Here is a 12,118-nt window from a genome sequence, read left to right on the forward strand (position 1 = left end):
TTTTACCGTTAAACACAAGTTAGAAGCTATTTTTTTTCATAGTCACGATCGATCAATACCTCAAGGGTGGACGGAGGGAGGGCGGTGCAAGTCAGTAATGGGAAATCGGGAATAAAAAGGATCCATCGGCAGCAATAGAAGAACTTTCCTCAAGGGCGGCAAGATGGCTGACCAAAATCTAGTTTCACTGGATAAAATGCTTGAACAAGCAGACCAAACTAGACTGGAGAGATGCAACCAAGTGTCAATTACAAGCATATTCAGTTTGTCATATTCAGGGACGGATGAGAAGCAAGGAACAATTGCCTCAAATTCAAAACTAAGGGAAATTTTCAGTCTCCAATGGAAATATGCAGTGCATTAAAAGAAAAATTTTTCAGTTGAAATAGATTCTACTGCAATGGAAGGCATTGCGCTAAAACGCCGCCGAGCAGCAGATTTATGATCAGTGTCTGCTTTAAGACTTAGAACTCTGTCAATATCGCTTCAGTTGCATGTGTACACACTTGTAAGCATGAACAAAATGGGTCACAGCAGGATCTTTTCCTTCCATTCTGTTGCATGGGCCAGGGCAACAATTTGGATGGAATTATAGGAAACGACGGCATACTGAGTGCTTGCGTGCTTAAATGCATTTGTTTGTTTAGTAATGTGAACATAAAGTTGACTTTTCCCCTCAAACGTTTCGGGGTTCATGCTCTGCAACCTGTCGCCAAGGCAACGTGGGAGCAAATCCAGTTCCAACACGTGTGGCGCTAAACAGACAAAATGTTAACAAATAAAATAAAACCATTCGAGCACAATTTGTATAATTGTTTTTCTACAACAAATTTGGCACACAAAATACTGAAATTGTGAAAATGTCCTTGTGTTTTTCTCTCATCTTGTTTTCATTCTACTTGTAATGCATATATCACTATCAAGGAATTAAAGCAAATAGCTTGCCTTTTAATTGACTTAAACGGATGTGCAACTCATTCCACTCAAGTGGACAATCTTGTTTAATTCCCATCGACTAATCGGATTTCAAACCACGGATGGATTGCATGCTCCTACTTTGAGATTGTTGGCATCAATTAAGCACGTTTATCCACCTTACAATATTTTAACCCATCTTCCTTTCTTATTTAAGAATAATGTTTATAATAGCGAGGTCACTGGCACTGGTTAGTTCAGTGGATCTACGGGGGCGTGTTTGAGGGCACATATCCATTCCGGTCACATCCCTGCCACTGCACTGACCGTCATCCGTTTCGGCTTTCTCCAAACAATCCAAATTTCTTTCAGTCTGCTCATGCAACATGGCGCCGCTAATCCATGCAGCTGCCACACAATGTGAAGGAATTTGGTTGGGACAGGCTTTAAAAAACAACAAGATTGAGCCATCTCGATGGCTCACAGCTTGAGGAAACGATTTAGCTTCAAATACTGCATGGAAGGAGCAGATTGAAAGAGAGGAAGATAGACCAAAAGTGACCCAAATAAATCCACCAGTTGGAGCTTTGATGCTTGCACTGAGTCAGATGGTTTGGCACCGCACAGTGTTGTGGCCCATGGGTTCGTCATCTCGCTATCATTCCATTGTTGGCAGAACGGACCTTTCAGCACACATGCCGAGCTTGTCGTTTTAGCTACACTGGCAGTTGAGAACATTCTAGATTACGTCAAACAGAATTAGAAAAGGCAACATGACAATCGAGCACCACAGCACCGAGGCGCCGTCATCCACGAAAACAAATTTCTGTTTCAGTCAGTGATGGTGCCTGATATAAAATGGACCTGTAATCCTTATTGACCCTTGAATGGACAGAGATAAAAAAAAAAAAAGAGAAGAAAAAAAAGAAAAAAAAAAAAAGTCTATATTTTCTCTGGTTGCCAAGACAAGACATTATACAGACAAATCTGACTGACTCATTCATTCTGTAAAAGTGGGTTCTGGGTAACTTTAGGGCACATTGCCAAGGGTCACCTAATGTTCATATTCACAATCTAACAGTGACAGTGTGTACATCATATAAGGATGTCAACGATTTTAACAGGCTTCCTTGCTCCCACTTTCATCCTTGCCATCTGCAAAAGCTTGTAAATAGAAACAGGACTTAAAATTTGTGGTTGATCAAAGAGGGATGACAGCTCAGTGCCAACAAGCAGTGAAACTATTGGAAGCAACGGTTAGAGGCTTTATTTTACACACACACAAAAAAAAAAAAAAGTAAGAGAATTGCCTCATGGTGCACTTAGGGATGATGGAGAACACCAACAGATGCTAAAACTGGCAAATGGTGCGTTATAATGCTGCACAAATAAACACCTTGCTTTTCAACAGTCCATTTGAAGTGCGCCTGTGCGAGATCAATCTGCCTCTCCAAAAGGGATAAAAGCAAAAGAACCCATTTTAAGTAAGGCTCTCGAGAGACAGGCTTCTATTCATAAGGCCTGTGAATGCTTTAGCTGTTTCCAACCACGCGGTCCTTCAACTTGGTCAAAAGGCGTTCTTGGGGGAAGGAAAAAAAAAAAAAAAAAAAAAAAAAAAGTACTAGTGATGAAGGATCTATGGCTCAGGTCCAGCATTCAGATCAACGTTCATCTGTTTTGTTACTCGATAGCCAAAAGACGGAAACGTTTGTCATCATTTTTGAGATCCTCACCTGTGTTCACTCATCCATCTCATTGCTCAAACACAATCAGATGACGCTTACCGTTAATGATGCGTTATGTTTTGGGAGATAGCCAATGGAAGACAGTAAAGGTGCCCGGCAGAGATTTTTACTCTACTCTCGCGCTAGAAACTGCACATTACATCATTACATGATTTGAAAGTGCATTAATGTTTGAATTAGGGCTGGGCGATTAACCGAAAATTTACCGTTACCGAAATTTACGACATCATTTTTCCCATGTTGGTAAATTTGGTGTTTTAATAAAAAAAAGAAAAGAAAAATCTTTTCATCTGTTTTGACTGTGTATTTTTGGTAGGCTATGTTCATTCCCCATTAAGACAGTTCAGCGTGTGTCGTGCTCTGCACAGATAGCCCAAAAACTAACAAACCAACAAACAAACAAAAACAACAGCGTGTGTGGCACATTCCCGAATGCTGTCACAGTAACACCCATGTCTGAATTTTAATTTCCATCTGAAATGATTAATTGGAGGGGAGTGTTATTATTTTTTGAGTCATCTCAAGACCTTTTAGCACATTGCTGAGACATCTGCAGTAAATAATCTCATACTTCTGAAAAGATAAATCAACCAATCAAATCTTTATTTCTATAGCACATTTCATACTTTGAAAGCAACATAAGGTGCTTCACATAAAAATAAAAAACAATTACAAAAATGTAAAGAAAGAACACACACAACAAAAATCCAAAACACAAATTCCCTCCCTGCATTTTTGAGTCTCCAGTGTGGAAGTGAAAGTTGTTGTTAAATGGTTCCTTAATTTATATAGCGCTTTTCCACCTTACAAGGCCCTCAAAGCGCTTTGGTTGGCCTCAGAAGAGGAATCCTGCCACTTGTGCTACCACTAGGGGTTGCTAGGAGAAGGCTCCCAAGAGCAGTGATGGGGCTCAGTCTCTGTGAACCAAAAGGGGCCTCCCGGGAAAAAGACGGTCCAGAGAGCGGGGGACTCTCACGAATGTCTGGAAATCTTCCCACAATCAAACACAAACAGATTCACGCGGGGCGGCAGAAAGGAAGTAAGTGTGGAATGAGGAAGATCTGACAAGTTACAATAAACAAGGGCCAAACGAGTTCATGCTCAGTCATACTACTCATATGCTAACACTCTAATGGAGATGAATAGTAAAAATTAGTGTTGTTCCGATACCGATTTTTGGCCCCCGATAACGATTCGGATACCCAGCTTTGCAATATCGGCCGATACCGATACCCAAGCTGTCCTGCCATTGGTTCAGAGCATTCAAGGGCCAATTGGATATCTTGGATCGGCATGCAGTGAACATGTCAAATATCAGTGAATGTCGTGCACGAGCAAGACACAAGATGCTGCATCCAAAATCCTATATTAGTGTTGGAATTAATGGTATCGGCTTGTTACTTGTGAGTACTCACCGATACCGATATCACTGTTTTCATGCAGTACCGGCGCCTCTGCCAATACAAGTATCGGTATCGGAACAACACAGGTAAAAATGACTATGTATGGTTTGTACTAGGTTATGTGGCTCTGGCTCAGAAAAATAAATTAGTGGGACACCAAAATTAATAACTTAAACATACAGTAACTTATTTGGGCTGGTACTCTGTCAACTCCAAAGGACCACAACCACGGTGTTTGTGGGTAAAATCAAGCATCAGTAAATTATTATTTTTTTCTCCCATTAATAATTGAGGATATCAGTTATAAAATATCAGATGATATCAACATTATGTCTCTCCATTGAATGAAAAGGACACTGGCTCAATCATCGATTGAGATTACAGCCTATAAGGACATGAGGATATAAAAGCACAAGTCAAACGAGGGAAGAAATGATCCAAGGATGTCAATTATGAAGGAAGGTGAAGGAGGATAAACATAGGCCCACCGCACACCGAGAGATTCTGATCAACTAGACAATCTCAAATTACAGTCAAGAAATCAGGCGGTAGACAGCATTTCTATTTGCCATTGGAGCGCCTTGTTGCGACGAGATTCACTAGCAATTCAAATTTCAAATAACATCGGGCAATTTAGTGGCAGAGCCTCACACATTGCACAAGAATTCCGTTGCAATCGGCCCTGCTGACAGTGGGACTGACTATGAGGTGAAGGAGGGCAAATATCAGATCATCCTTTCCCCATTTTGATTGCTGTCCTAAAGACATTACATCTTGAGGAAAAATTTGATCTGCATGCCTCGTTTCCAGTGGGTCAACGAAAGTCTTCAAACTTCCTTTTATAGAAGTAAAAACCGCCATGCTGGATATTATAAATAAGAAGCAGGAATGCAGAAAGACAAGAACTAAACATCCATGCTGCTCTGTTATCTACACCCAGCTGTGCAGTTTAGAAGACAATCTTTCAAGCTGATGTCATACAGGCACACAGCGTTAGCGTTAAAATAGGTTTCCTATAATTGGACACGGAGCAACGCCACTAAATGTGGACCTTGAGTTGTAGGACACATAACGCGAACTTAAACAGTTATCAGGCGCCAAATGCAATTAATGCACATGCTCCTGAAACTTTCACTTGCTCAATCGTTAACTTTCCATGTGAAAAAACGAAAATGAGCTTCGTTATTCAGGAAATGTTCACCTTGAAACCAGGTTGTAATTTGATGTTAAAAACCACGGACTGCCAAACTAACTTGTAAATACAAGACAAAATATCAACGGGAATTTTTAAGAGCACAAAATAAATCTTGAAATACTGGTTTGGGTTGACCTTAAGATAAAATAGATTTCTAATCTGGAAAGGATGGAAGAGCACAAGTCCAGTGCCAAGTCCAACTTTAAAAGCCGACTTCAGTGGCACACTGAATTTGAGCTGTGGAGGTGAAGGGGAACCTGTTGGCAAGAGAACACTGTGAGGTTGACGTTATGGAGTTTTGATAAACTATTCCATATGTGCTCCAGATCCCAAGTGAAAGAGCTGCTTTGTGCTCAGTATAGTATCAAGCGCACATGGCCCAAATGGAGCCCCACAATCACCGTCATCACTCAATCCGTCCCCTTGCTTCTACTGACAGAACCAATGAGGCGCTTTCTCTGTAGCTCGGCGTATTATTAGCTCAGTGTCGGGAGGCTTGAGGTCTAACGATTGGATGCTCTGGTCTCAACCATCATCCTGCAGCCTATCGATGGAATTTACCGGTGACTGGATGGAGATACGGGACCTCAACAACACCTGGAATTTGAGGGTTGCGGTGGGTGAAAAGATGTGGAAGGTCAAGCGAAGCAAGGCTTGAAACAAGGACGGAAACACAAGATGGTACCAAGGATCTTCTCAACAGTCTGATTTTGTCTTTCTATGTGTCAGCCCCAAGCCAGGCTGTGTCGGATAAACAAAATGACTGATTCAATGACTGCTGTGTAGAACGACTGCCTCGGCAGCTCCTGTGGCAGGATGTGCTTCCTCAGTAAACCCACTTATACTCTGCTGGGCCGTTTTCTGGATTGGGTTGGTGTGGATGTCCCACTTCAGGTCCTGAGAAACTGTCATTTCAAGGAACCTGAGGATCTCAAGGGTTGGCACCATGGCAGTTAGACTGCGTGCGGGGCAGCTGCGGCAAAGGATGTTTCCTGAAGTCTACTATCATCTCTACAGTCTTGAACGTGCGTGCAGGTCCAAGTTGTGTTGGCTGCACCAGAGCACCAGCCAACTCCACTTTTTGTCAATATGCTGTGGTGTCATCTGCAGCTCGTGTGCAGTCGTGTGTGGAGGGAGAATATCAGCAGAGAGAGGAGACATCCTCGGGATGGACCAGCCTCACCTGCTGTGCCCTGCCGGCAGGAAGCTGGAGATCCAATGGCAGATGGCAGGGAGAGACACTGAGCTGGTGGCGCTTGAAAGAGTTCAGGGATTATTAGGTGAGCACCTGCTCCCAGTGTGTTTAATAATGACTGAGGATCCAATCCTAACATCGCCAGCCAGATTGATCATTGTGATTCACTCGAGAGAGTTCTTCACATTATCAATCTGGTGCTTCTCTAGGCAGACCCGTTCGGGAAAGGCGGGACTTGCTGTTCGATCTGATTGGACGATTCGGCATCGGTGCAAGTTTGTTTTGACCAATTAAGGCAACGGATGAAAACGTCGTCTTCAGTAAAATAGATAAAAATGCTCGAAGCGCCTCTCGCTGTTCAAATTCAACAAGGAAACGGTGAGTAAATCTGCGAGAACAGAATTAATTGCAGCGTCCATTCGAACAACACCTGATTGGTCCGACCTTAAAAAAGGTCGGCTGCAAACGAATCGGTGGGAGCGGTACAAGATGTATTCTCCAGAGTTTGTGAACTCACAAACACGGCGAGAATTCATCTTGCTGGCAAGATGCTGCTGCTACAAAATCCCATGCTATGGAGTCAGAACAAAGCCTGGTGAAACCAAGAACTTCTATCGCAGGGTGGCAACATGCAAATCAGTGAGTTCATGCTGTGAGTGACAGTTTCCAAAAACACAGTACTGCCTCTAATGTGCAAAAACCTAGCGAACAATGAAACATGAATGAAAAAAAAAAACTGAACGTCACAGCTGGTTAAGCCACATTCTCATCTGAGGCCAAGAGGTCTTTTCACTCTCAGTCATTCCTGTTATGCAGCGCTTCCTCTCGAGCTCAGGTGCGCCCTCGCAGAGAACAACTTTACCACTGTCGAGAAGAAACAGACCAGAACCTCGTCCAGGCCTCCATCAAAAAGACAATGCGGTAGAATCAAAGTAGAATGTTGAGGTTCGAAGGCCGCCGGTCAATAAATCAAACCTTTTCAAGCCTGATGGATCCGTTTGTCATTAGGCAAACGTAACAACTAAGTGGCTTGGGGAACAAAACATGTTGGGCCATGGCTGTGGCATCTTCAATAATTGAAGTCAGAAGATTTGCACTTTTATCAACAATATAAAACTTGGATTCATAACAAGATTGCACTCACATTAAAATCATCATCGGTGCAAAAAAAATAGATAATAGCAGAAAATGGATACTTTTTTGGGCCTGTTTTGTTGAAACCTCGATTTTCAGACAGTGAAGTTTTTATTGGTAGTTGAACTGTGTACTTATTCTAATATTTTCCTTTGCAAAAAATTGTATTATTCCATTGAAATTTAACACAAGTCAATGATGTTTAAAAATGTATATGCATTTATGCCGCTTCAAGTAAGCTCTGTACATTGTCGTCCTCAATGTGCAGCTGACTGCCTGACAGCTGGGTGAGAATAAACAGGTTACGTTACAGTAGGACATAATTTACGTACTCTTCTTCAGATATTTGGAAGTACAAATGCACCTTCAGGGAATGTACTTGATGGAGCCAGAAATGTGGTTGCCTCATGTTACAAAAATAAAACTCAGGACAATCCAGTTGCAAAATTGTGTATGTACCTACTCATAAAGTTAAAGTAAGGATATTAGGGGCTACATTTGGACAGGAGGTCATAAACACCACTTATGACTAAGGACTGGGAGGAGAGGGCTGTAGGGGGCATTGTGGGGGGATCACTTTTAACAGACACAACATGCGGTGTCTGGAATAAGATTATGCCTTAACAGCTAATTACTCCCAGGCTTCTAAAACCCTGTGCCAGGAACTGCAGTAAGCATGCGAGCAGCCTGCATTGCCACCACGGGGGAAGAAGAACAGGCTGAAACCGTGATTATTAGCAAGAGGTGATTAACAATGCACGTTAATGACATGGGGATTCTTTATTAGAATCTGTAAGAAACAAGTTGGTTATTGTCTCAGATGCAATCAGCAACTTGTCATTGTATTCGAGCATTTTTCCAGAACTGGGCATTTGCGTTAATCGGCAATATGCCTTTGACGATGCCCACCTTTCAGCATGTGCTTCTGCATATTCTACAAAGGCTTTACGACAAGAAGGCTCACACAAATACACAGAATGAGAGGAACTGTATGTACTCAACCCGATCGACGGACATCAACGACGAGGCTTCGAGGCATTGCGCGCTTGCCGCACGGGAATTGCCAATTAACGGAAGTGCACTGCTCGATATTTCTCATGGCAAACCTAATTTGTGTGTTCACATATTTAGAGCAAAAAGACTCCCCTGCACTATAGTGGTACCTCTACTTACGAACGTCCCTTCATACGAAATGTTCAAGTTACGAATCTCCTCAACAGGAAAATATTGCATCTTGTTACGAAAGACGTTTCAGGATACGAAAGGTAAAAATACAGCACGGGCTGCTACTCGCAGCTCCCAGAGTTTCCTGAACGCAAAATACGTACAGCTGCTCTGCCATTGGCTAATACCTTAGCATACCGCATGTATCTATGTGTGTAAAATAGATAATAGACGCATCTATGTCGCGTCCTTGTCATTCGTCCCTCGGGCCATGAGGTGTTCAGATAGTTTCACGTAAATGTATTCACTAACGGCCGGCGCATTAGTGCAAAAATTCAAACAATTGGTGATTGATAAAGGCTACGTTGCACAGTAAGTTTTTAATTGCAATGAAATAATAATAATAATAATAATAATAATAATAATAACAGAAATGTATGCTTGATTGGTTACATGCGGTCTCGCTGTTATAATATCAAGCCATCTACATAGCTGTTGTAGCCATAACCGCCACACCTACAAAGTACACCCAGTGCAGGAAACGCATGCCTGATCAGGATTTACTTATCCAAACAGAGCCATCGAAAATTGAATTCAACTGGACTGCTCAGTGGCAACCTTGTTTATACTACATTACTGTGACCCTTCCTTTACTGGAGCAAAGAACTGATTGATGGCGGATGAAGAATCATCACGTGTGCATGTGGAGAAAAACGTGATGTTTCAACATCAACATTTTGATCATCATTTTGTAATAAACACCATATGACAAGGAAAGTATGGCAACACTATAATGGTGATTTGTCCACCACAACTCTTTTGTTCCTTCAAGAATCATCAACAGATTACACTGTGCCGTGCTGGTTTGAACACGCCTGTAGACGTACACCATCCTGAAGTGTACTGCGACACTTTGCATAAACATGACTGAACAATGAGCCTGCACCAGCCCCTCCCAGCGCAGTGGCAGAAAAAGCTTATCCTGGGCACACACCAGTGTCAAGTGCAGCCTGCTTGATTACCCGCTAATACATGCCACCTTGTCGTCTGGGCAAGGTTTGAATGGCGTCGTTCCACCCCCAGCAAAGTGCACATAACCCAATTCTCCATATCTTCCTGTCAGCAAAGGTGCAGCCAGAAGCAGCCCAACGTCAGCCAAGGGGCTTTGTTACTCTTGGACCAGACCTATTTCTCTTTCTCCCCAAACTTCGGAAACGCACAGGTAGCTGGATGAGGATTGCGCTCGCTAATCAAAACATTGGAACTAAAAATACTCCTGCCAAACTGCTGCTCCAGACGAACTGGAAGGCAAATTCCGTTTCATGATGTACGATTTTACCGTTTTGAAGTTTCAAATGAAGCATGTGGCTTTTTAAATGAACAAACTTAGTTAGAAAACCTTGATATTCTTTTCTGTAGTCCACAAATGTGCAGAGATGGGAAAACCAGGTCAAAAAAGTAAAAACCCTGCCACGGTTTGGCTTCAGCCACACGTGCTTCTCGTAATGACCTCGTATACCTGCCGGTTGACTACAAACATCTGTAGCTAATGCCAAACTGTGGCAGGGTTTTTACTTTCTGGGCTTGGATTTCCCACCTCTGCAAATGTGAGTCCTTTCTTCCAAAAGAGATTTGCCAGTGGTGATACACAAAGATGTCATATTTTCCGTTTTCCTTTAATATTGTGGTGTTTTTAAGATGAGTACACACGAGAGAAGCTAAATTTCAACTACAAGTGAGTCGAATCATTGTTTAAATTCAGAAAACATTGTGCTCACTGAAAATTTTAACAAAAGCGGGTTGTACTCAACATAGTTTTGGCCCATAGGGTGGAATGTAGCAGATGCTAACTGCAAAGCTGTGTGGGTGAGGAGGAGGAAGAGGAGGAGGAGGAGGGGACAACTGCTCGCTTGGCATGGCGCACTGCTTGTAAAGCCTGGTCAGCTGAGCAAGAGGACACATTGCCGCATCCCTGCCAGATGTTCAGTGGGATTAAATGGCTCAATACCTCCCCATCCTCTTTGACTTACAGACTGAGGTTTAAGCGCTATGGAGGCTTGCAAGTAGGTAAACAGCCACCGTAGTTATGGTATCATGAACACAGCATGTTATTTTTAGAAACAAGCAAAGACACTAGCAGGCTCGAAAATATTTTAAACAAATGTTCAAAATCACTACTTTGTTATTGAGTGAAGAAATAAAGAGACATCAGTTTACATTTACTGGTCACAACAATAGGGACACCTGCACAATTGAACAATCCAAAATAGAAGCCAACAAAGAAACATGCTTGTTAAATTGCAGAGGAACTAATAAACTAGTTGAGATATAACAATATTGGCTTGAAATGGTTTACACAGTTGTTGTCCTGTGATGCCAACCTCACTTCTGCTAGCTTGTTCTGTCCAAATAATTATTAAATTTGTGTTATGCATCTCTTTGATTTTTCTAGCATAGGCTAAATATATCTTTAAACAAAACACTCACATCCAATTCCAAAGCATTTAAGCTGCATCTGTAAATGGCTGTTCATTAATTATTCCACACAACACTCAAATGTTGAGTGTTTGTGGATCACCCAAGCTGACAAAATAGAATAAGATGTTTGTAGTTTATGTGCTCTTTTATGTCAGTCACTTAAAAGAAATCTTTGCACGTACCCATCGTCCAGTTTGTTTTTTTGTTTGTTTTTTTCAGAATCATAAGTATAAATTCCATTTATTCAAATACAGAGAGAGTAATTGATGTGTTAGTAATTTGTGTGTCCTCCGAAGACGTGATATGAATCCCCTAAATCAAGCTTCACTTATTGCTGTACATTTCTGGCATGACGATTGTTCATAAGGAGGTACAGCGCCCTCTATGGGTACTCGACCGAACCAGCGTCAATTTAGACATTTGAGTATTCCGTAGACAAAATACAACAATGCATTGAGTATCCGTGTAAAGGACGCTATTTGGCATTTTAGTACACATAGGACAAGACTAGAATGTCACGTTGACTAATAGTCAACTATTTTATTTGATTTTATTTTTTATTTTAACGGCCGGTGCTCGGAGCGAGCTAACGTTGGCATCCTTTTTCACAAGCTTCAAAGAGATGTCGCGTAACACAACATCCAGAATGCTCACATTTTCCAACAACACAAACGTGGTGGGAATGGGAATTGAACATGCGAAAACGCTGTCAAACGAGGTTTGAATGCCCTCAAACCTCCACGCCGACTGCAGCCTCGACGCTACCGTAACCTCCCCGGCTGAGGAAGGCACAGCCCGGGGGGGGTGACAGCACCATCACAACCCGATCACCTCACGCTCGTTTGAAAGCAGGTAAAAATGGAGAGAAAAAAAAAAAAAAAAAAAAAAA

The 12,118-nt window shown here is 42.1% G+C and overlaps 1 protein-coding gene across 7 annotated transcripts in view; it reads right to left on the minus strand.

Annotated features, from left to right (window-relative positions):
• Nucleotides 1–12,118, minus strand: part of daam2 (dishevelled associated activator of morphogenesis 2) — a 95,808-nt gene that overhangs the window by 57,772 nt on the left and 25,918 nt on the right. The gene's annotated exons all lie outside the window — the stretch shown is intronic.

Source organism: Festucalex cinctus, chromosome 12, assembly GCF_051991245.1.
Source record: "Festucalex cinctus isolate MCC-2025b chromosome 12, RoL_Fcin_1.0, whole genome shotgun sequence".
Lineage (NCBI taxonomy): Eukaryota > Metazoa > Chordata > Actinopteri > Syngnathiformes > Syngnathidae > Festucalex > Festucalex cinctus.